This window comes from Haliotis rufescens, unplaced genomic scaffold, assembly GCF_023055435.1.
Source record: "Haliotis rufescens isolate VD_foot unplaced genomic scaffold, xgHalRufe1.0.p SCAF_1, whole genome shotgun sequence".
NCBI lineage: Eukaryota > Metazoa > Mollusca > Gastropoda > Lepetellida > Haliotidae > Haliotis > Haliotis rufescens.
In genome coordinates, this window is record NW_025963779.1 from 46874333 (window position 1) to 46898999 (window position 24667).

Consider the following 24667-nt stretch of genomic DNA (forward strand, 5'->3'; position numbering starts at 1 on the left):
CCTGGTGGTACCGACTTTGTTAGTCACGACATAGATGCTGGTGATGCATGCCTGGAAAGCAGCATTCCTATCCCATGGACCTACTCAAGTTCCGAAAAGAGTCTTCTTCGAACATTGCTAAGTGTGGCATTGAACAAACACTATGAATATGAAATGCTTGGGAAAAGCACACTACTGAGAATGTTCAGTTTTTCAATGTTTACAATTTTTCTTGGATATGTGTAAGAAGTCATGAGTGTCAGTATGATGACAACCGCCTCCGTGGTCTAGTGGTATAGCGTCCGCACGGAGAGTGGAAGGGCCAGGGTTCGATCCGGTACAATAGACTTAAAAGATGGTACTTGTTGTTATCCTGTCAGGTGCTTGGCATTTAGGGGCTAAAAGAAGGACTGGTCGGCTCGGAGTCAGTATACTGTGTCTGAGTTGGGTATTCATGTTAAATGAAATTTCATTCGGTTGAACAGAGTGAATTAGACTGAAATTGATTTCTCTTGAAGGTAAAGCCAGATATAAAGGGAGGTTATTCCACCCGATCCAGGAAATATTACCTACTACTAGCACAGAGTTGTTAGCAACTATGACCTGCTACTAGTAGGTACAAAGACGGTCTCTACGTCTCTGGAGACTAACATTTACTGCTACTACTACCTAACAGTAACAATTAAATAGCATAACCATATTAGGATGTATGTTCACAGGGGCGCATTTCACGCCATATTGGAACATGCAGTGTCCAACACAGCATTCAGCAGATGGTAGGATGTCTGTCATCATTTTGTTGTTGTTTTTTATCTCCGGTCTAGACAGGCTAGACTTAGATTTAATATCTTCATACGGTATATGTATTTTATACATCACCTAATTACAATTTTAACAACCAATTAATAGATAGATCTATAGATATATAGTAATCCGGTCTTAATAGAAGATTTCATTCATACATGCCATTGTATGTGTATTTGTTTGATAGAACTACACATATTTATAAGAACTGATCGTTACAAAATATATTGGCAAACAAGGTTAAAATTTGTCTTCGGAAAAATCGTCCCGACGTGGTCAGAAAGAGTTATCCCCCTTGGCCGGCATAGCGATCGGTTTTCGATCAAACATTTATCGGTTAGATCTTGCTTTTTGTTTATCTGTTCTTACTTGTTCGTTGGTCATAATGTTATCTAGTCTTTGTGCAAACATAATTTACAGTCTACAACCATTCACTATGGTACTTTTTATTTTCAGATACTGAGATGGAGAACGTCAACGTGCCTGCTGACCCTGCACATGACGCATGTTTGTATTCTATGTATGTAGGCCTAGAATGAGTGTAGGACTAACATAGATATATTATCGGGGAAGCATCAAATCTCATCTAGATTATTAGTGTTAATTAACTTGTTTTGCTGAAAGGTCTGTGTTCTGGGTTCAAAGTGAGGTCCATTTCTGGCGTTCGCTCCATTGTGAGATAAGGCCCACGCTCTAATTCACTAGTCTACATGCCCTCTTTTTTGTTTTTTGTTGTTGTTGTTGTTGTTGTTGTTATGATGAACACTGAGGGAATATGTAGACATATGAGATTAATAAAGGATCATAAAGATTATTGTGCATCCGGCAAATTTATAGTAAACTATACATATATCATTGATTACCTCCCTTTGCAACCAATATGTCAAGATATCAGTACCAATTTACACATTTTTTTATTCCCAGGGTATCCAAGTGGGCTGTGTCCTGCCACATTCAGGAAATTTGAGGTGCAACCCTTGTAGGAAATCAGGTATGTTGTATTCTACCCCTATACATGTTGGGAATTACATTAATTTATTTTATTATACTAAGGCTAATTTACTGTTGTATAGATTTAGCACAAGCTAAGCACAGGTGCTGTGAACATTTATCTTTATGCACCCCCATGATAAAGTCAGGGATAACAATAGAGGAATCATCATACATCAAATTAAATCATGGATGTCATGATATGAAATACCACATATGTAGTATTATCGGTACCTCATTATATCAGTCTTTCCTCACTGGATCATCAGCTGACACACTGTGATATTACTGAAACACTGTTCTCAGTTGCATTAAGCCAACTCAACCATTCACTATGCAAACTTACTGACCTGATTATGGCAATTGTGAAAGTATTACTTTCCCTCAGACCTTAGGCCATTTATTAAGTTATGAGGTGTGAGTTGGTATACTGTAATCAAACTACAGGCTATCATGAATACAGGAATATCCAATTTGAAGTCAAATGAGCTTATGTCATGGTGCATTATCTGTCATCTGTCCATAACTAACTTGTACACTTTCAAAACCTCCTCTGAATCTACAAGGCCTATGAAACTGAAATCTCAGCAATGATATTCTAAAACATGAGGCCATTTACAAAATATCACTTTTGCATATTACACAGCCATTTCAGATGTGGCATTATGAAACTTGATATGTGTTATGGGGTTTACATTGGTGTATTTTTTGCTTGATCTGGGAGGAACATCTTAGATATTTACCACTTGATGAGACCCACCAGCGTGGAAATGGTGCCGACAAACCAAGGAAAATAATCATGGTAATTATGGGATTTGAACCCATTGTCATAGATTTCTGGCATATGAAAGGGATGCAGCTTAGTCTCTGAAAATGTAAAATATTGATAGAAACATTTTATATTCATTTTAGTTTAAAGTAGACCCAGTGAGATGGGCTGGGCGGAAGGGAAAGTAATATGGTTCAAGGACTGTGAGACAGACAGGGATGCAACTCTGCCCAGCAAATTGAGGTGGCTTCTTGGATGACTGTATTACCTGTGCCTCTATGGCCTTAAACTTTCACATACCTCGTTTTATGAAGTTTGTTTGTGTTTTCAATATCTTCTCTGAAAATCATATTTTCAATAAGCTGAGATTTTGTGTATTTGATCCCACTAACATGATGCCAATACAACTTCAAGCTGTCAAGACATGGCAACCATATTGAACATATACTTTTCACCCTTTAGAAAGCCACTTCTGCATTTACATTATGAAATTTGATATACAGTAATTATTTGGTAAACCCAACCACAGTGTCATATTTTGCAAGTTTTTCTTATATTTGGAACTGCAACATTTTGTCTTCATGTGCTGCTGCAGCAGTCATGATGAATGTGTTCTTTTGACTCGTTTCATTACCAATTATTATCCCCCACAACATGTTTTGCAGGGGTATTAAAATGGACATGGTCAGTCCTTGCATTCATACTTCTGTGTAAGATTTTGAAAAAACGTTTACTATTTTCTTCACCAATCATGGTACATGGATAGGCCTAGTGGTGACCTGGTGCCTGTTGATAGTTTTGGATTTTTGTAAAATGTATCCATTTAGTTTCCATGGCAACAACTTTGACTGAAATAGGAGGGTAGTGATCGTTCTTGGAACATACCTTAAAAATCTACAATATTTCTTCACCAAACTTGACACACAGATCGGTCTAGGGATGAACTGGTGCCTTTTAATAGTTTAGGATTTTTTTTAAATTAATATTTTGAGATGCCACAACTTTGACTCATACTGAAAATGAGGGTAGTGCTCCTTTCTATGCAGATTAAATTTTTTTTACAATATTTCCTTAACAAGCATGGCACATAGATAGGTCTAGTGTTGAACTGGTGCCTTTTGATAATTTGGGATATTTAGTTTCCATAGCAAGTAGGGGATAATGGTGAATTTGTCTTCTTGCATATACTGTCATCCTTTTAATTGGTCAAGATGCTGTGAGAAAGTCTGTTCTGTAGATAAATAGTTTTGTTTCTTTTGCTTATTTATTATACCCTTGTATTGCCTTTTTGTTGTAATAATATATTCCGTGAAAAAGTACAGGGAAGCTACAGAGCCATTTTAACACCTATACCCAGGGAAGTTTGTTAGAACAGTATTTCTGTCAGTCATGTGAGGGGACAGCCAAAAGGTAATGAAGGGAAAAATTATTACATCAGAGCTCCAGATAAGCAGCGTATTTGTGTAAAATACCCCCCAAAATTATTTAAAACCCAATTACTTTCCATTAACTTGTGTACAGAAACGCATGCATTAAATGAAAAACTCAAATTATTAAAACAGCTCGCGTAAATGCCCAATGAAGCTTTTTCAGCATGCATACAAAGGAGCTAATTTCTGAAACACAATTACAAGCTAATTTACTTTCTCAGTCAAACCTATGTATTTAGAACATTATTTCATTTTTTTGAAATCTTAAAATGTTCACTAATTTTGGGAAAGACCCAAGAGAGTGATGAAACGACGAGTGAAAAAATATTGGTTACCGAATGAAAAATGTAATAACCCAATTAAAATAGAAACCCTAAAGTAAAAACTGAATTGCTCAAAAAGTTATCTGGAGCTCTGTTACATGAGTCAGTTTATGGTACCAATACAATGGGCACATCTGGCCTCCATTAGGTTGAATCTGGTAAACTGTGTCTGTGATTTTTTTGGGTGATGACATTGCAGCCATATTGAATGTTATTTTGACCAGGTACTCATGTATCATGGTGTTATTCATTTAACAGGCTGTAATACTATATTTCAATCTCCAATGTGCTATGTTTCAGTGATCATATGTTCCATTTGGTCATGTCATCATCTTTCACCTTTTTGTGTCCTAATAATGGAATGTACCAGTAAGTGTAATAACCTTGTACCTGCAATATTTCCTATGAATCTTTTTGGAAGTGAAGCTATGATTGGTTATATATGTGTGTTATCATGCACTCCAACAATGGTATAAAATAGATCTACTGTTCTTTTCAGATTTCAGATTCAGATTATCATGCCATGGTCATACCCTTTGCATGCACTCTTGTATCTAGATTACAGGTATACTTACACTGTTTGGATTGTTACGGACATGATCCAAGTAAATCAGTCTCAAAAACGTAGTCACAGAATTTGATTCTTAACATTCCCAAAGGGCAACTACATGGAATGTCAGTTTTGTGTGACGTGGCTGATTTGGTGACATTACACCCCAATTACATGGATAGTTGTTAGTGCTATCAACCTCTTGCCTGCCTGGACCAAGCACCATTATTTTAAGTGGTCATAAACAATTCACTCGTTTTTCCTCATTTGTCAATCATTATTAAATATTCATATCATTTGGTGTATCTGAACATTTGTTACTTATTTCTGCATAATCTTGTTAATCTATTTATGATGACCTTTACCAGTATTTAATTCCCTAAAAATAAATTCTGATCAGTTTCAGGCCCATTCAAACGGTTCGTAGTGAGGCATATTTTTGTTTATCCTAGATAACCTTAGCAATGTTGTCATGAAGAGGTTGATGGATGTTTATTACACTTTTTTAACCTTCATTTGCAAAGGTATTTTTGTAGCTTCCAATTCTGATTTGTTCAACTTTAAGAACTTTCTTCTCAGAAACCAAGGAAACTAAAACTTAATGACACCTGGCATGTGTAGCACCACAATGGGACTCGGATTAAGTTATGTAGTTGTCCCAGTGTTTTATTTTACAATTTGTTCATTCAGTTCTGTGGTGTCATGTGTTGTGTTTATTCTTATGAAGATTTTCATTCTTCGTATACCATGTTCACAGGTTTCACTGTCCAGTTACAAGAAGCCTGGTGTAAATAGCTTGTTTGGTCCAGTTGCACCCAACAAAGGTAACATTGATCGCCTTGAAACGTAGGATTCATGTCTGCATGTCGTTAAACAAACTGGTTGTAATATAGCATAGACTATTTTTCCAGATAAGACAAATATACAAAATAAAACAAAATACTTTTTGAATACAAACAACATGGCCTGCTTGTCTGGTGTTTGTCATCCTGACACAACTATTAGCTCACCAAGGTGAGCTTATGCCATACCGTGGGGTCCGTCGTCCGTATGTCAACGATTTATTCAAAAAACTTCTTCTTTTGACCACAAATTGACAATTAACGAAATTTGACTGGAAGCATCCCTAGGTGGTGAGGATTCAAAATTGTACAAATGGTGGGGCTGACCCCCCAAAGGGCTGGGTGGCGGGGCCAAATGGGGGTAATTTGGCTATATTGCTTTAAACGACTTCTTTATTGGAACTGAGAGATAGATATCAACCATATTTGGTTGGAAGCATTCTCCAATGCTGGGGATTAAAAATTGTACAAATGGAGAGGGCTGACCCCCCAAGGGTCAGGGCCAAATAGGAGTAATTTGGCTATATTGCTTTAAACGACTTCCTCTCTGGAACTAAGAGATAGATATCAACCATATTTGGTTGGAATCAATTCTCCAATGGTGGGGATTCAAATTGGAGAAATGGAGGGGCTGAAATTGCTTCTTGAAAAACAATTAAGAATGAAAATAAAAAAAGAGAAACTACACTCTCCAGGAAGCTGAAACTTAACTTTGTAGAAATGATGATGATCACTTGTAGCTTACACAAAGCGATGGTTCAAATAAGCTTATGTCATGGCTGTGTTCATCTATACTAATGGAAAAAAGTAACTGCTGTGTATTAAGTAGTGTAAATGTTATGTTATTGTAAATTACAACATAATATTTGGTCTTTTGTCTCATCAATGTTTTATCATAACAAATTCCTTGACAAAATCCATTCCAGGTAATTGGAGACGGAGAGACACGCCCCCAAAGAGGGGTGCAACTTGTAGGCGGGCACTATCCTGCTGCAACATGACATTACGTCCCTGCATGTGCACAAAGGCAAGAACATGATCTCAAACGATGTCCTCATAACAATGATGAGTTGTGTTTTCCCATGAGTTGTGATGCCACCCCATACCATTACACTTCCACCCCAAAACTGATGATGATAAGTAATGCAAGAGTTGCTAAAACATTCTGCAGTATGCATGTAGACCTTTGCACGACCATCAGAGCTGTTCAGATGAAACCCTCACTCATTTGTGAACAGTGTACTGTCCCTGTTTTTCTTCTGAACCTCAGATGCTGTCTACACCAAGTGTGACTGATAGTCCTGTGTAAGCAAAATTAGGCATATTGCTGAATGTTGGGACCGGATGTTGTGCTCTCTCAACCGGTAATGTACAGTTCTGCCACTAATTCGTCTTAACCCAAGAATTGTCCGATTATTAATGTGGCAGATGATATTTGTGATTCGATGAACATTAAAAATGTTTGGCAACTTCGTTTTGCGCATTTCGTGTTTGCAACATGTCATCAAGCCGTGACAGCATTATTAATTACAGTTGAACAAAAAGAAAAAAGATTTTATTAGACCCAGAGAGCTAAACAATCATTGTGTGCTGTTTACATTATGAAAACGTGTGTAAATACCTTGCTCCCAACAAACATGCAAACACACAAATTATGCGCAGTCCATAAACATTTGCATGCAAATTGTGAATCACGACCTTAAAACTGAGGAGATGTCTTCATCAATATGCATATTGAAAGATGCATTATTTAATTTCAGATTAAACTTAGTTTTGTTCAATCTCATTAAAATCTGATCTTAGTTCTCGCTACCGCTAACCAAAGATCTGAGGACATCCCATTACGGGTCATGTCGGAACGACCTTTTGCGATCATTGACCGACCAATGAAATGACTGAAATCGACATTTGCCAATCAGAAGGTAGCTATCTCAAGCTTTACTGCACTAGTTTCAAACTGGCGACTACACCTCGAAACATATTTTGACGTATTCTCGATTAAATAAATTTATAACTGACCAAAACAACATTCTAGAATGACTTATAGATGGCCTAAATTGTATGGATATAATCATAAAACCCGTAAATGTCGTTCGGAATACCCTCTGTTAAATATTTCGAGGATGCATGATTAGAAAACACATTTTGACTGTCACTTTCAGGATCTGGTAAGTGATGCTCTGATTGGTTGGATGAAAGGTCATGCTGACGTGACCCATAATGGGATGTCCTCAGATCATGTTTTAGCGGTAGCGAGAACTAAGATCTGATTTTAATGAGATTGAGTTTTGTTGGACTTTTTATTAAGAAAAGTTACCTTTTTCTGCTAGTATGTATGTCGTTAACGATTACACTTTCAACATCTCCTCTAGAGCTACAAAGCCTATGAAGCTGAAACTTGGCTTGAATCATCCCAGCAATGATGTCAGAATTGTGATTTGATGTTAAGCGTGTCGCTATGTAACAGCAGCGTATAAAATTCCCGGAAGGGCAACTTTGCAAATATTCCTGTCCAGATAAAATGCTTCCCATCCAGAATTTTCTACACTAATGAACAAAAGTAACAAAATGGTGAACATAAGAAAAGTACTGTTGATTGTTAGTTCTCAGAAAATAACAATAAACTGATGGATTGTCAACTTAGTTACTTTAACTCATTGAAATTCATCAAATTCCAAGTCTGATTGACTGCCTCTATGGTGTACTGGTAGAGTGTCTGCTCGGAGAGCGGAAGGTCAGAAATTCGATCCCTTGAAGCATCATTCCAAAAGACGTTAAAAGATGGTACTTGTTGTTACCCTGTCTTGCTCTCGGTAGTAAGGGCTAAAAGAAGGAATGGTCCACTCGGAGTCAGTATACTGTGTATAAAATTTGTATGCATGTTTTTGTTGAAGTATATATTTTTTCGAAATTCATGTCTAACTGTATCAGTCATCTCCCTCACAAAATGTTAGAAATTTGGTTGTATTTTAAGAACCTTACACTTACATACTTTGTAAATAACAAAATCAGATCAAATTATCATCTGTTATCACATTTTCCTTCACACGAATATCCAGATACAAATTATGAGTCTGTGTCCAGAAGCCAGAAATCTTTTACCAAAAAATAAATGCATATCAGTTTCTGGATGTGAATTACAAAAAGTACAAATTATCATCAGATATTTTCATTTTTGTTCAAGAAAATATTTGTGGTAATAACACCATCTTAATTTTGTATCCTGGACACATTTAACTGGCTTGAGAAAAATTCCTTGCCAGTTGAGATAACTAAAAATTATAACTTCCCATTAAGTTTTGAATTTAAGTGAGACAACATGATATTAAACTATAATATCTTTACAGGCATTTTTAATGGAACATAACTTGATGTTGCCATGAACCTAAAATAAATGTATGCTATACCCACAAACGGTCAACTGTTTCCTGATTGGCTGATAATAGAATGGGAGGGGCTTGTTTTTCATTATATTGGGTTTAACAATGTCACTGATTTTCTATTGTTGTCTTCCTGTTTTTTTATGTAAGTAATTAAAGAAGGAGTCTATGAAGTTGTTGATATTGACATATTTATTTAAAAGAATTGACTCCAATATACTTTTAAATTAATGTGGGTATAAATGTAAAAATAAGGTGTACTACGTGGATTTATTTATATTGAAGTTAAATCATAAGTTATTTTTCCATGAAAAATGTTCAATCAATGGTGATGACATCACTTATGTGAATATTTTCAACCTTTTCAGGGCAACTACCATGCTGTAATGAAACTTGATGGTATCAGTTTACACCAACGCTAAACTACATATACAGCTCCCAATACAGTGTGCTTTGAGAAGGGAGAGCAACTATGCCCTGTACGTTTCTGGAAAGAAGAAGTGTTGAGAAGAGTTCTGTGTTGAAGTCAGCATTGGCATCCTGAGTAGTGAAAAGATCAGCAGGGAGTAGCATCAGTTCGCTACTGTGTGGAGGGACAGTGTTTCTCCCTATACTCATGGACAGTACTGTACATCTAAACACATGATTCATATTATATATTGTTTCATAATGTGAGGTGTGTTTTTTTCATTCAAAATATCAATTATCATATATGGTGAATTTAGCATCTTACAAATATACTGTGCATGGAATTTCTTCACTTACACTGTTTTCAGCATTTTGAGGCAAAACTCTTTTCATGTGTTACATTTATGTTTATTGTTTCCTCAACAATAAAGAACTAGCAAAATGATGAATTTTGTTTGTAGTTGATTGATTATGACAAGGATAAACAGTATTATGTAGGCATGAATGTGTTCAGGTATTCATCACCGAACGACATGATGTCAAATGGCTGATTGTGTTAATATGCCCAATTGCACAGGTTTTGCTGATCTTGTCAGCCACTGATTTGCCTTGTCCACAATACATTTACCTGCCACCATGCTATAGCTTACATTACAATCCTGGCAATCCATGCTACAGATTATGATTTTACATCCAAACAGATGGTAAGTTAGACAGTACCAAAATAATGATGTCACCATATTATCTCAACGGAAACAAGAATCGCGAGGTGCTTTGGTAATGGTTACTACCCAATATTTGTCCGACAGTGACATAAAGCTGTGTTATTCTTGAATCAGACGCTAATGTCGCTAAATATCAACAGAAACATGAATCACATGGTTCTAGGGTTAGGGTTTCTGCCCAATATATGTCCGACAGTGATGTTAAACTGGGTTATTTCTGATACAGACGCTGATGTTATCATATTTCATGAATCATGAGGTGCTAGGGTTAGGGTTTCTGCCCAATATATGTCCGACGGTGATGTTAAACTGCGTTATTTCTGATACAGACGCTGTTGTTAACGTATTTAACAGAAACACGAATCATGAGGTTCTAGGGTTAGGGTTTCTACCCAATATATGTCCGACAGTGATGTAAAACTGCGTTATTCTTGAATCAGACGCTGATGTTCTCTTATCTCAACAGAAACATGAATGATAAGGTGCTAAGGTTAGGGTTTCTACTCAATATATGTCCGACAGTGATGTAAAACTGCGTTATTCTTGAATCAGACGCTGATGTTCTCGTATCCCAACAGAAACATGAATGATAAGGTGCTAGGGTTAGGGTTTCCACTCAATATATGTCCGACGGTGATGTTAAACTGCGTTATTCTTGAATCAGACGCTGATGTTCTCGTATCCCAACAGAAACATGAATGATAAGGTGCTAGGGTTAGGGTTTCTACTCAATATATGTCTAATTGTGATGTAAAACTGGGTTATTCCTGATACAGACGCTGATGTTCTCGTATCCCAACAGAAACATGAATGATAAGGTGCTAGGGTTAGGGTTTCTACCCAATATATGTCCGACAGTGATGTAAAACTGGATTATTTCTGATACAGACGCTGATGTTCCCGTATCTCAACAGAAACATGAATGATAAGGTGCTAGGGTTAGGGTTTCTACTCAATATATGTCCGACAGTGATGTAAAACTGCGTTATTCTTGAATCAGACGCTGATGTTCTCGTATCCCAACAGAAACATGAATGATAAGGTGCTAGGGTTAGGGTTTCTACTCAATATATGTCTAATTGTGATGTAAAACTGCGTTATTCCTGATACAGACGCTGATGTTCTCGTATCTCAACAGAAACATGAATGATAAGGTGCTAGGGTTAGGGTTTCTACCTAATATATGTCTAATTGTGATGTAAAACTGGGTTATTCCTGATACAGACGCTGATGTTCTCGTATCCCAACAGAAACATGAATGATAAGGTGCTAGGGTTAGGGTTTCTACCCAATATATGTCCGACAGTGATGTAAAACTGGATTATTTCTGATACAAACGCTGATGTTCCCGTATCTCAACAGAAACATGAATGATAAGGTGCTAGGGTTAGGATTTCTACTCAATATATGTCCGACAGTGATGTAAAACTGCGTTATTCTTGAATCAGACGCTGATGTTCTCGTATCTCAACAGAAACATGAATGATAAGGTGCTAGGGTTAGGGTTTCTACTCAATATATGTCCGACAGTGATGTAAAACTGCGTTATTCTTGAATCAGACGCTGATGTTCTCGTATCCCAACAGAAACATGAATGATAAGGTGCTAGGGTTAGGGTTTCTACCTAATATATGTCCGACAGTGATGTAAAACTGCGTTATTCTTGAATCAGACGCTGATGTTCTCGTATCCCAACAGAAACATGAATGATAAGGTGCTAGGGTTAGGGTTTCTACTCAATATATGTCTAATTGTGATGTAAAACTGCGTTATTCCTGATACAGACGCTGATGTTCTCGTATCCCAACAGAAACATGAATGATAAGGTGCTAGGGTTAGGGTTTCTACTCAATATATGTCCGACAGTGATGTAAAACTGCGTTATTCTTGAATCAGACGCTGATGTTCTCGTATCCCAACAGAAACATGAAAGATAAGGTGCTAGGGTTAGGGTTTCTACCTAATATATGTCTAATTGTGATGTAAAACTGCGTTATTCCTGATACAGACGCTGATGTTCTCGTATCCCAACAGAAACATGAATGATAAGGTGCTAGGGTTAGGGTTTCTACTCAATATATGTCCGACAGTGATGTAAAACTGCGTTATTCTTGAATCAGACGCTGATGTTCTCGTATCCCAACAGAAACATGAATGATAAGGTGCTAGGGTTAGGGTTTCTACCTAATATATGTCTAATTGTGATGTAAAACTGCGTTATTCCTGATACAGACGCTGATGTTCTCGTATCCCAATAGAAACATGAATGATAAGGTGCTAGGGTTAGGGTTTCTACCTAATATATGTCTAATTGTGATGTAAAACTGCGTTGTTCCTGATACAGACGCTGATGTTCTCATATCTCAACAGAAACATGAATGATAAGGTGCTAGGGTTAGGGTTTCTACCTAATATATGTCTAATTGTGATGTAAAACTTGGTTATTCCTGATACAGACGCTGATGTTCTCGTATCTCAACAGAAACATGAATGATAAGGTGCTAGGGTTAGGGTTTCTACTCAATATATGTCCGACAGTGATGTAAAACTGCGTTATTCTTGAATCAGACGCTGATGTTCTCGTATCCCAACAGAAACATGAATGATAAGGTGCTAGGGTAAGGGTTTCTACTCAATATATGTCTAATTGTGATGTAAAACTGCATTATTCCTGATACAGACGCTGATGTTCTCGTATCTCAACAGAAACATGAATGATAAGGTGCTAGGGTTAGGGTTTCTACCTAATATATGTCTAATTGTGATGTAAAACTGGATTATTTCTGATACAGACGCTGATGTTCCCGTATCTCAACAGAAACATGAATGATTAGGTGCTAGGGTTAGGATTTCTACTCAATATATGTCCGACAGTGATGTAAAACTGCGTTATTCTTGAATCAGACGCTGATGTTCTCGTATCTCAACAGAAACATGAATGATAAGGTGCCAGGGTTAGGGTTTCTACTCAATATATGTCCGACAGTGATGTAAAACTGCGTTATTCTTGAATCAGACGTTGATGTTCTCGTATCCCAACAGAAACATGAATGATAAGGTGCTAGGGTTAGGGTTTCTACCCAATATATGTCCGACAGTGATGTAAAACTGCGTTATTCTTGAATCAGACGCTGATGTTCTCGTATCCCAACAGAAACATGAAAGATAAGGTGCTAGGGTTAGGGTTTCTACCTAATATATGTCTAATTGTGATGTAAAACTGGGTTATTCCTGATACAGACGCTGATGTTATCGTATCTCAACAGAAACGTGAATCGTGAGGTGCTAGGGTTAGGGTTTCTACCTAATATATGTCTAATTGTGATGTAAAACTGCGTTATTCCTGATACAGACGCTGATGTTCTCGTATCTCAACAGAAACATGAATGATAAGGTGCTAGGGTTAGGGTTTCTACCTAATATATGTCCGACAGTGATGTAAAACTGCGTTATTCTTGAATCAGACGCTGATGTTCTCGTATCCCAACAGAAACATGAATGATAAGGTGCTAGGGTTAGGGTTTCTACTCAATATATGTCCGACAGTGATGTAAAACTGCGTTATTCTTGAATCAGACGCTGATGTTCTCGTATCCCAACAGAAACATGAATGATAAGGTGCTAGGGTTAGGGTTTCTACTCAATATATGTCCGACAGTGATGTAAAACTGCGTTATTCTTGAATCAGACGCTGATGTTCTCGTATCCCAACAGAAACATGAAAGATAAGGTGCTAGGGTTAGGGTTTCTACCTAATATATGTCTAATTGTGATGTAAAACTGGGTTATTCCTGATACAGACGCTGGTGTTATCGTATCTCAACAGAAACGTGAATCGTGAGGTGCTAGGGTTAGGGTTTCTACCTAATATATGTCTAATTGTGATGTAAAACTGCGTTATTCCTGATACAGACGCTGATGTTCTCGTATCCCAACAGAAACATGAATGATAAGGTGCTAGGGTTAGGGTTTCTACTCAATATATGTCTAATTGTGATATAAAAGTGGGTTATTTCTGATACAGACGCTGATGTTATCGTATCTCAACAGAAACATGAATCGTAAGGTGCTTGGGTTTGGGCTTCTTCCCAATGTATGTCCGACAATGATGTAAAACTGGATTATTCTTGAATCAGACGCAGCTGTTACGGAATCTCAAAAGAACAAGAATCGTAAGGTTCTAGGGTTAGTGTTCCTACCCAATATATGTCTAATTGTGATATAAAAGTGGGCCGAAAAGTGACAAGAAACTGCTTTATTAGTCACACAGACCCTACTTATTAATTTCTGCCTTTATGGTACTGCAATTTTGCTGGAGTAGAGTGAGAGAAACTTGGGTGTACAGGTGTCCCAATTGTCATGGTTGATGGAACTTGATGTACTGGTCATGGGTTCAAATCCAGAATATGAACCTTCGTTTCAGCACCACAATACCTCTTGTGGTTGCATAAATTTGTGTCTCACTTTCAAATCACACTGCCACATGTCCATCTGTTCAGCTTAAGGTCACTATTCTCCAAACCAGTGATCAGAATGGATCCTCACATAACCAATCGACACAACTCTGCAGTGTTGAAGCATTTAAGACCATTAGGCCAACTTTTCTCTCAAACAGCATAAAACATCCACACTATGGTGACGACAATCTCATTAAAATCAGACCTTAGTTCTTGCTACTGCTAAACAAAGATCTGAGGACATCCCAGTACGGGTCACGTCAGACCGACCTTGTGCGAACTTTGACCGACCAATAGAATGACCAATCAGAAGGCAGCTTTCTCGTGCTTTACGGCACTAATTTCAAATTGGCGACTACGCTTCGAAAAATATTTGGACAAATTCTCGATTACAAATTTGAAAACTAAACAAAAGAACATTCTGGAGTGGCTAATAGATGGTCTAGATTGTATGGATTCAGTTGTTAAACCTGCAACTATCTTTCCGAATACCCCGTGTTAAAAGTTTTCGAGGTTGTATGATTAGAAATCACATTCTGACTGTCACTTTCATGATCTGGTTAGCGACGCTCTGATCGGTCGAATGAAAAGTCGTTCTGACGTGACTCCTAATGGGATGTCTTCAGGTCTTTGTTTAGTGGTAGCGAGAACTAAGGTCTGATTTTAATGAGATTGTGGTGACGGAAACACAACTAGTATCACATGTATTCCAATACTTTATTCTATTACAGAAATCCATTTTTTTATACTATATATACATCAGTAGTGAAAACAAAAAACTTCTGAATACCATATTTGTGAAACTTATACTTAAAGATGGTGTCAGTTATCTTCAACTTGCTGAATATGAACTTGACAATATTAGTGTTGGAATCAAGAGTGCAGCGTCCAGTTCATGACATCACTTTAAAGCAGATATCTGAAACCACAAAAAAATGAATCAAAAATCTTATCTGGAGCTCTGTTAAAATACTGTAAAATTTGCATTTTATCTCAAACCTCAAATAAAATATTTCAAAATTTCAAATTCACACATTTCTCAGCCCATTATACACTTTATTAACAACAATTAGTGAAAGCACACTTTCAAGATTTATTTTCTGGCATATTGCTCAGCAATGGTGCCCCAAAACTGCTACCCTTTTGTTAATTCCAACCCAATAAGTACATAGAAGGTTGCATGATCAAAAACATAAGAACAAATAGTTGAAGGCAAGTGTTTTAGAAGCACATAGTGTTTCAAATAAAAAATATGACTAAACTTAATCAAATAGATTGCAAACATAAGTCTAGATATATACAATGAACACTTCTCAAGAACATCTGTGCATCCTTACAACAGGACTAACTTGCATAATTTCAGAGCAGATTTGTTAAAATTGCTATTTCAGATGACCTAAAAATGCGTTTGTGGGGGAAGTATTTAAATGTATGGGACCCATGTATTTTACCTGAAGTTTAACCCAATCTGTGGTATTTCATGAAGGGTGTTTTAGCAAGGGATGACTGTATTTATGTTTATGTTGCAGCATTGCAAAAAGAACCAACATCAGATATTTCAAATCCTTATCTTGAACAAATATACAGTTTGGAATCCCAATAAAATTCACATTTCTTGAACTGATTTGCCGCTCTGATAAAGGGTACTTATATATTTTATTATGTGGCTGTTTTCTCAATATCATTTTCATTTTAACACTTAGATCAATTCATAACATTTAATACACTCCTGTGTCACCATTTACAGTGTTGATATTTTCCATTCATCACTCGAATTTACCGGTATATGCATAAAACCAAAAGGACTAAACGAAAATGCAGTAAATGTAGATAAGGGGGCACATGTGAAGTATGTGCAGTTAAAGTAACAGCAGTTAAAAAAATAATACTATGCCCCAAAGTACAATGTAATATAATTTAGCATCGACGACAAATTCAATATGGTTGACATGGTGGCCATATTTAGAATCAAGATATTATCACTGTCATCTTGTTACAATAACAAGCAACTAACCAAGTCACCGAACCTGACCACCCAATCACTTAACTCGTCCCTTATAACAAGGATAGGTTGCAGTGGACCTATTCTAACACAGAATCACCACGATGGACTGATTTTTGTGATTCTTGGATTTCTTGGATTGTCATTAAAGTAAAAGTTTTAAACAACTGAAGGTTGATGCAAGCTAACATTAGCTGACTTCAACACTTGGTACCTGAACACATAACACATCTACAGACTGAATTTGTTTAAAATATATCAACATTGGTCTATGTTTTGTGTCGTTATATTCGCAGCCATGTTATTTTCGACCACCTTAAAGGAAGATAAATTTGAAAGTGACTATTGAACATAACATGTCTTTACACACATGACCATTCTATTTTATGTTGTAATTTAAATTTCATGTCCATTATTCATGTGTTCAATCATTTTCAGATGACTTTTGGACCCCACAGCCCCTCAATACCTGAAAAGTTCATGGTGAATCTCAAACCTGAACTGTGTTCAGATAACAGCAGTTACGTGGGTGATTTCTGACCTGCTGACAGATTATTGTTCAGATCAATATTTGCTTCAACTCAGACACCCACCTTAATGCAGTTATGTTTGCGATTTCGGACCTTCTTGATTTTGACTGATTTTGCTGACTTTTTGCCTAGTTTTACATTTAATGTATATTTTATAAAAATAAAAGTCCACACAAAGGAAACAGTGGATAAATAACACATAACAAGCCATGAGGAATTTATCATCCTTTAATTTTCAAACCCCTGATGAAATTTGGAAGTTTAATCTTACCCAAAATGTTGAAAAACTTACTTTTCCACATAAATTTTTTAACCAGATGTTATTCTTCCACCTTATTTGATTTGCAGATTTCCATGTCAGACAAAGATCAAGCGGTGTCATAGGATTCCTTTTCACTTGATCAGGAGGGATGCTGTTGTGTGCCAACTGAAATAAAAAATACGACGATGATAATCAATGCTACTCCATAGTCATACTGTCATCGGGGCCTTGGTCTATAATTCAGGGTACGATTTCATTCTGTCTTACCACCTGCACCAGGTGCAACAAAGTGAACTAAGCAGGTTGCACCACCAAAATCTTCTGTTATTTTGAATTTTAAATAAATTCAAAGAAAAAAAACCCTTGAGAATGTGCTCCAGAATTTATTTTGAGGTGAATCTGAACATGCCTTTTCATATCATGATATCGAGTAAACAACCTTAAACAGAAGTCTCAAAGTGTCTGTTGTGATTGTAACCTCATGAGTGACTGTTCTAGTGGTAATTGTGAAGAATGAGTCCTGCAAGTTCAATGCATTCAGACCACCTGTGTATTTCACTATTTTCATGAACTTTTGTTTCCTGGATTCGAAAAGACTTGCAGCCAGTTCTAAAAGAATTCAGTTTTCCACTTATGGTTGGAAATGTTACCTGCACTGGGTGCAACCTAACCTCACCTAAAAGTTACCGACACCTGGGCCTACTTGCACAGAACAATCTTAACTACAATCGATCTTAGGCGGCTACAATCAATTTTACAATCACCATACAATTGTCCTATTCCACTTGCACAAACCCATCTTAGTGTGATTGTAAGACGGCTCATCTAAGATTGAAATCTTCAACGGTGGAGGTACAAATATCTTAAACTCGACTCCTGTCTACAGTTGTCTGCAAACGCGCATAGCTTGCTGCGTATACAATAAGTGGAACTGTTCACGACACAACATGTACCTCCCTCCATGGGACCTTGCACAGTTTCAAGAAAGGTGCCAATTATTTGAAGGAAACGATTACTAGAATGATGGCATATATTTTTGTCGGCATTAATAGTGTCATGATTTAGGAATTGTTATCTGTTGCAACTTGAGAAATACCTACTCATGTTTTTTTATCAAAAGTATTGAAATATGAATAAATATATTATTTAGTGACACAATCATTATGAAAATTAAAATAAACAAGTATTTGTCACAAAGTGACGAAATGTCCCCCGCCTGTATATACACCATAGTACCAAATATGAAGACAATCCAGCGATTAGTTCTTGAGATATTGCGGCAACACCGTTTCCAACTCCAAAAGCAGATTTGCCTGCTGTGACCTTGAAAATGGGGTCAAGGTCCTCAAAACCTATGGTGTCTGCGGAGTCTGTATATACACCATAGTTCCAAATATGAAGACAATCCAGTGTTTAGTTCTTGAGATATCGCGGCAACAAACAGGTGGGACGTACGGATGGACGTGAATACTACATCCCCCGCTTCGCACTTTCGCGCGGCGGGGGACAATAATACTAAAAATATTTCCTAATAACATAACAGGGAGAAGCTTTTCGTAAAATCCTAAATATATCCTTCATGCTTTCATTTTGTTGCTGTGACAAAGGATGTTATGAGTACCTTTTCAAAACACAGGAAGACGCAGGATTTCAAGAATGCATGAAAAATAATAATAATGAATAATGTTTTGAGAAAGCAGTTGTTTAATATATATTCACTCTGTATTAATTATATTGATAATTATTTTTAAAAGGTGTAATTTTTACTTTTGCTATTTATGGGATATTTTACACAAATTTCAAATGTCTCATCATGTGTATTTGCTTGTTTAATAAATACTTTTCTTTTCTTTTTAATTCAGATTTTAAAATCCCTTGTCCCCTGCCAACTCGATTTTAGATTTAAACATGTTTGACTTCATCTAATATTTATTTGTAGATTAATTTAATGATGAACTAAAGACAAAATAACTGACACGAATGGGACCGAAAAGAATAACAGGGGGAGCTCAGCGATTCTACAACATTAATACACTGGGCAAGGTAGATTCTACGCTACATGCTTACACAAAGGGAAACCACTCTCATCTAGAGTATAAACTATGATTAGCTGCCCTTGAGTTATTGAAAAGGTCACGGACGTTACTAATTGCTTGCATACAACTTTTTATCCTTCCCTTGATTAGTGAAAAGGTATGTTGTTTCACACTTCTTTCAGCATTGAGTCCGGTGGGTATAGTACTTTTACTTTTAGCTATCGATTCAATAGTTAAGTGGTTCACTATTGCAATTAACGATATTTCTGACGTTAAATCTTAAATTAAAGTGTTGATTTGAATCATAAAGTTAACAAAATAACGAGGCAATATTTGAACATAAGGCAGAATATATATGTGAATTAGATGAGGTCCTGCGCGCCATTTTGTCAAGTTTATTCAGGGACCACAACAATCTTAGCTACTTAAGATTGGTTTGGACCAATTGTAAGTTTCGCTTGTAGCTTACACTGATCATTGCCTACAATCCCTTTGATCAATTGGACAGCGATTGTAGCTGAAGCCTAAGATCGTGATCTTAAGGATTTACAATAATTGAAGTGCTAAGATGGTTCTGTGCAAGTGGACCCAGCAATGTTTTTACCTGCACTGGTGGGGCTTGTATGTAGAGAAATCGATCCCTGTAATTGAATGTGATTATGGCTATTAATGTAGTATTTAAGTAATAGTATAGACAAATACTACAATGACAATGACAGAATTTGCTGCGTATATTTCTTATTTATCAATAAGTCATTAAAGCCTTAATCATGTTAATGATATTTAACATAACCCTAAGGTAATGATTGTTCTCTTCCTGTCAACATTAACAGATTTCTACATTCAACTGTTTATTACTCAAAATTGTGTATCTTGTGTAAGTGAATAGGCAATATAATCAGAAACCTATTATCAGGATGAGTTGGTTTTCAACCACAGAGATCCATGAAAAACGTTTGACAGTGACCATCATACGTAAGGGCAATGTGTTGAATTGGAACCCCTTTGATCACATGGGTCTAATGGTACGCTCTCTGATTGGGTGCTGCCTAACTTCCTTCTTTCTTACATGTCAGTCACTGGATACAATAGATCATATTTGAAGATATTGATGAATTTCAAAACAATTGTCATACACACTGGTATACCATAATGACATTATAGATGGAAATAAATACCTTCTACAGCAATTTAATATCATCTAACAGTTCTGGAATAGCTAAATATGCAAACAAAAGAATCAACATGTTTTTTACACTATAGATGACTTACTGTACAATAACTTACATGTCTGAGTAGTGGAAGAAAACAACATTTTAAACATATCTGCCATGTTTGTCATGCTCAAACTCAAATAAAAAATTTTAATACATTTCTGGTGACTTTATTCCTGGAACCACACAAAAAATGACAGCTTCATAACAATTGTAGGTTATTAAAGAAATGTAAAAATAAAGCATCACTGGATTCAAGGATTACATTAAGGTTAAAGTTCATAAATGTGCAAGTTATTGAAATACACACAACAGAACCTCGTGCAACATTGTCACCATATATTGAATTACATGAGCAGTCTGTGCCCCAAAATGATGGGTCAACTAGCCCGTTGATACTTCATTGTGTTCAGTAGTATACAGTGCAGAGTCTGCTGAGTCCAGTAAAGAGTCAGAATATAATATAGCAGTTGCCTTATTAGTCTATAGCAATTTGTCATCTGCAAATATATTAAAAAATATTGGACATTACTATTTAATTGGATTAGGAATTCCACAGAGATTAGATAAGTACGTAAAACATAATTTTAACAGTATGATTAGAGAATCAAGATGATATTTTTAAGATTAGAAATTGAATTTGTCCCCAGTTTTAAGAGGCTTGGGTAAACCCTGTAGTGACCAGGCTCCATGGTCCAGTGCACAACATTTACAATGTAGGTCTAAACTAAACAGGGGGCCCTAGCACTTGACCTTACATCTTCCACAAACAGCCTGTCAGCTGAAAAGGAACATAGCAGTTTTCTTATAATGTTCAATTCTTCCAATCCAGGTGCAAAGAGTTTTAATATTTATAATATTAATAAAAAAACATATACTTTATGCTGACATCCCTAGCACCGGTTAAAATGATGGTGACTCGCTTGTATTACTTTTCCCATTTCTATTAGATTGGAGACACTTATTTCAGAATATGATGAGCAAACTTGACTCTTGTCAGGTAATATTATCAATACACCAGGTAGGCACCTTGCACAATCATAACTTGAGAAAGACAGAGACGAGTTCAACAAAAAATACCACAACAAGGTAGTGCACATTAGCTCTGTTGTGAGGAAGATACTGATTTTACAACTAAAGTGGACACTTTCTAGCACATTTTACAAACATACATAACCTGAAGATACCATATAATTGTGTTACGACAAAGCATGTGCAGATAGTTGTGGGAACCTTGGTTTGTGTCTCTTACAAACTGATACAAACAGTCTGTATTCATAATAATCAATAAAAATAGCACACTATAATACTAGAGTATAAGATTATTTAAAAAATTGAACTGTATAACTTTGTTTGTTTGTTGTTTAATGCTGTACTAAGCAATATTCGTGCTTTGACAGCTGCCTGTAAATAATCAAATCTGGACCTGACAATCCAGTAATTGACATCATGAGCATCAATCCATGCAAAAGGGATACGATGACATGCATTAACATGGTCTCTGAGCCTGACCCCTCAATCACGTTAGTCGCCTCTTATGACAAGGATAGTCGCCTCTTAAAGCAAGCATGGTTTGCTGAAGACCTATTCTGACCCTGATCTTCACTGGTAAATGTGTATAACTAAACATGCTGAAGTAGTGCCCATGATCATGTGGCACTTGCCACCAAGACAATGACAAGAACTACAGTAACAATATTCCCTCTATTTGGGTACAACACAAATTGTCTAAAACACTGAGAAATATGCACATTTGCTCTTAGTCCTTATTAAAGTGTGCTGGTACTGTACAGACAAATCTTATTTTGGAATGTATCAGAAATAACAGGAAAATGACAAGGACAAATGCAGGCCAGTAGACAAAGTGAAAAGAAAAATATACAATATATAAAACACTGCCAAACAGATCACTATTTAAAAACAACACTATGTCATTTTTTGTATGTACAATGACATTATAATTGGGGATTCAATTATACTTACTAAAACAGGATGTTGCCAGCAGTGTTCACTACGGTTCATGATATGGTATTCTCAGTTCTGTCCATTGCTCATTGGCAGATGTAGTGTCTGCTACTGTCAACAAAAACATTCCAACATTACACCCTACACTAAATTGTATGAGTTAAATGGAGATATATTCATCAATAAAATGGTATTTTGCCTTCAGACACTTAGTTATCAGAGGATTACAGTTAGTTAGATGCTGTAGGCCTAGTCATAATCTTAAAATATGACAACACAATTATTCTGGTATAAATGGATAAATTTGAGTTTGTTGACAGAGGTTGCAAAGAAACAATACAGATGTAGACTGACCAGTGTAATTAACTAACAGTTGGGGAATGTTGATCATGACTGGTTATAAAGTCTATCAATCAGCCTCTCTACTATCAACAAACATTTAGGCCTACAAAACAAACACTTTCACCAGCACTTTGAGAATACCTGGGTCACGTGATGGTGTTTTGGAGCATTTTCAGTTGTTTGGGACTTCAGAGCTTGAATAAATTTTCTGCCTCCGATGCATACTGCTGAAATGTAAACAAAATACGACATATAATAGTATATATATGTAAATACTAATTACTAGTAATTACTACCAGTTGGACTAAAAGAAACGAGCGATTCTGAAAAGGAACGTGACCCAATCGTCTTTGGATGCAAGTGATTCGCGTCAAAACATGGGCGCTTGATACCAGGCAACAACTCCAATACAATATACGATAGGTAGTACTGTAGGACATACTGTTTCGGTAAAGCACTCTTTCTTTTAGAATAAACGGCATTTATGATGCGTGACCTTGCTTGTGCACGTCGACGTTGTTTCTAGGGACGCAAGGCTACCTGTAGAAAACACGCACGACATTACGTTCCCACTTGTGGCAATGGTAGGAATATTGAAGAGTTATGAAAACACCCACGTTTGTTGTGCTCTATTTAGAGAAAAGACACAATTAACTAGCCTAAACTTGGCCTAGGTTGAGTGGAACAAATGACGTGACCTTACACAAAATGGCGGCGGATGATGATGCATGACGAGGTCATGTGACCAGCTGGTGATGTAATTATCAACGGTTACCGTATAATTTTCTTCATGATAATGTAGATTCTATTTGTAATTTCAGGTGACTGGGAACATACTGGAATGGTGGTTGAAAGGTTCGCATGGCGCATTTCACCATTACGAAGCTACTTCTACAACTAGAAAGCTAGCTGGTTACAGGCTGAAGTTGCTCTGCGGTAATCTATTTATTTTTCTGTTGAGACAGAGCCTGGCTTGCATACCGTCGACGTAGACTCGTTGACCAATGAAAATCATTTTAGACATGCTCTTTTGCCGTTAGGTAGTAGTAGCAGTAAATGTTAGTCTCCAGAGACGTAGAGACCGTCTTTGTACCTACTAGTAGCAGGTCATAGTTGCTAACAACTCTGTGCTAGTAGTAGGTAATATTTCCTGGATCGGGTGGTTATTCACGGTAGAGGGCGCAACCGTGTTGGGTATATACAGGAATTGTAAAGCCCGGGTAGTTCAATCTCTCCTGTGGTGTCGCCGTTACAGTTCGGTCTGTTTATATCGTTATTAACTTTGCCACGTGTTCTATCGCCATTTTGTTATGGAGCTATCTGAAGATATTAACAAGAAACTTGATAATATCAGCAGTTATCTACATGTCGAGAAGAAGTTGACGGGTCTGTTAATTAACAAGATAACGTGGCTCGAACAGCGGCTGATATTCAGAAACTCAAAACTGAAAAAGATTTCGTATGGAAACGGGAAGGGCACCGCCTTCAGTATAATTATCCCCCGCCCAAACGAAGTTGGCGGGGGATATAGAAATGGGTTCCGTCCGTGTGTGTGTGTGTGTGTGTGTGTGTGTGCGCGTGTGTGCGTGTGTGTGCGCGCGCGCGTGTGTGTGTGTGTGCGCGCGTGTGTGTGTGCGTCCCGAAATCGTTTCCGGAGCA

General features: G+C 36.8%; 2 long non-coding RNA genes across 17 annotated transcripts; one reads left to right on the forward strand and one right to left on the reverse strand.

Annotated features, from left to right (window-relative positions):
- The first annotated feature begins 522 nt into the window (after positions 1-522).
- On the forward strand, positions 523-9920 carry LOC124136452. Of its 5 annotated transcripts, XR_007221542.1 has the most exons (6): positions 846-1119; positions 1240-1290; positions 1708-1774; positions 2686-2785; positions 5603-5669; positions 9436-9920. It is a non-coding gene; the product is annotated as an uncharacterized LOC124136452 (long non-coding RNA). The 5 variants fall into 5 exon arrangements; XR_006861362.2 differs by lacking the exons at positions 846-1119; positions 2686-2785 and adding an exon at positions 523-591; XR_006861361.2 differs by lacking the exons at positions 846-1119; positions 2686-2785 and adding an exon at positions 598-755.
- Positions 9921-15360: 5440 nt separating this feature from the next.
- LOC125380978 lies at positions 15361-24161 on the reverse strand. Of its 12 annotated transcripts, none has more exons than XR_007221558.1 (6): positions 24106-24161; positions 23150-23235; positions 22685-22777; positions 20092-20128; positions 17482-17616; positions 15361-15576 (listed from the first exon to the last, which is right to left on the reverse strand). It is a non-coding gene; the product is annotated as an uncharacterized LOC125380978 (long non-coding RNA). The 12 variants fall into 12 exon arrangements; XR_007221559.1 differs by having other exon boundaries at positions 23150-23232; positions 24106-24155; XR_007221556.1 differs by lacking the exon at positions 24106-24161 and adding an exon at positions 23990-24008 and having other exon boundaries at positions 23150-23232.
- Between the last annotated feature and the right edge of the window lie 506 nt (positions 24162-24667).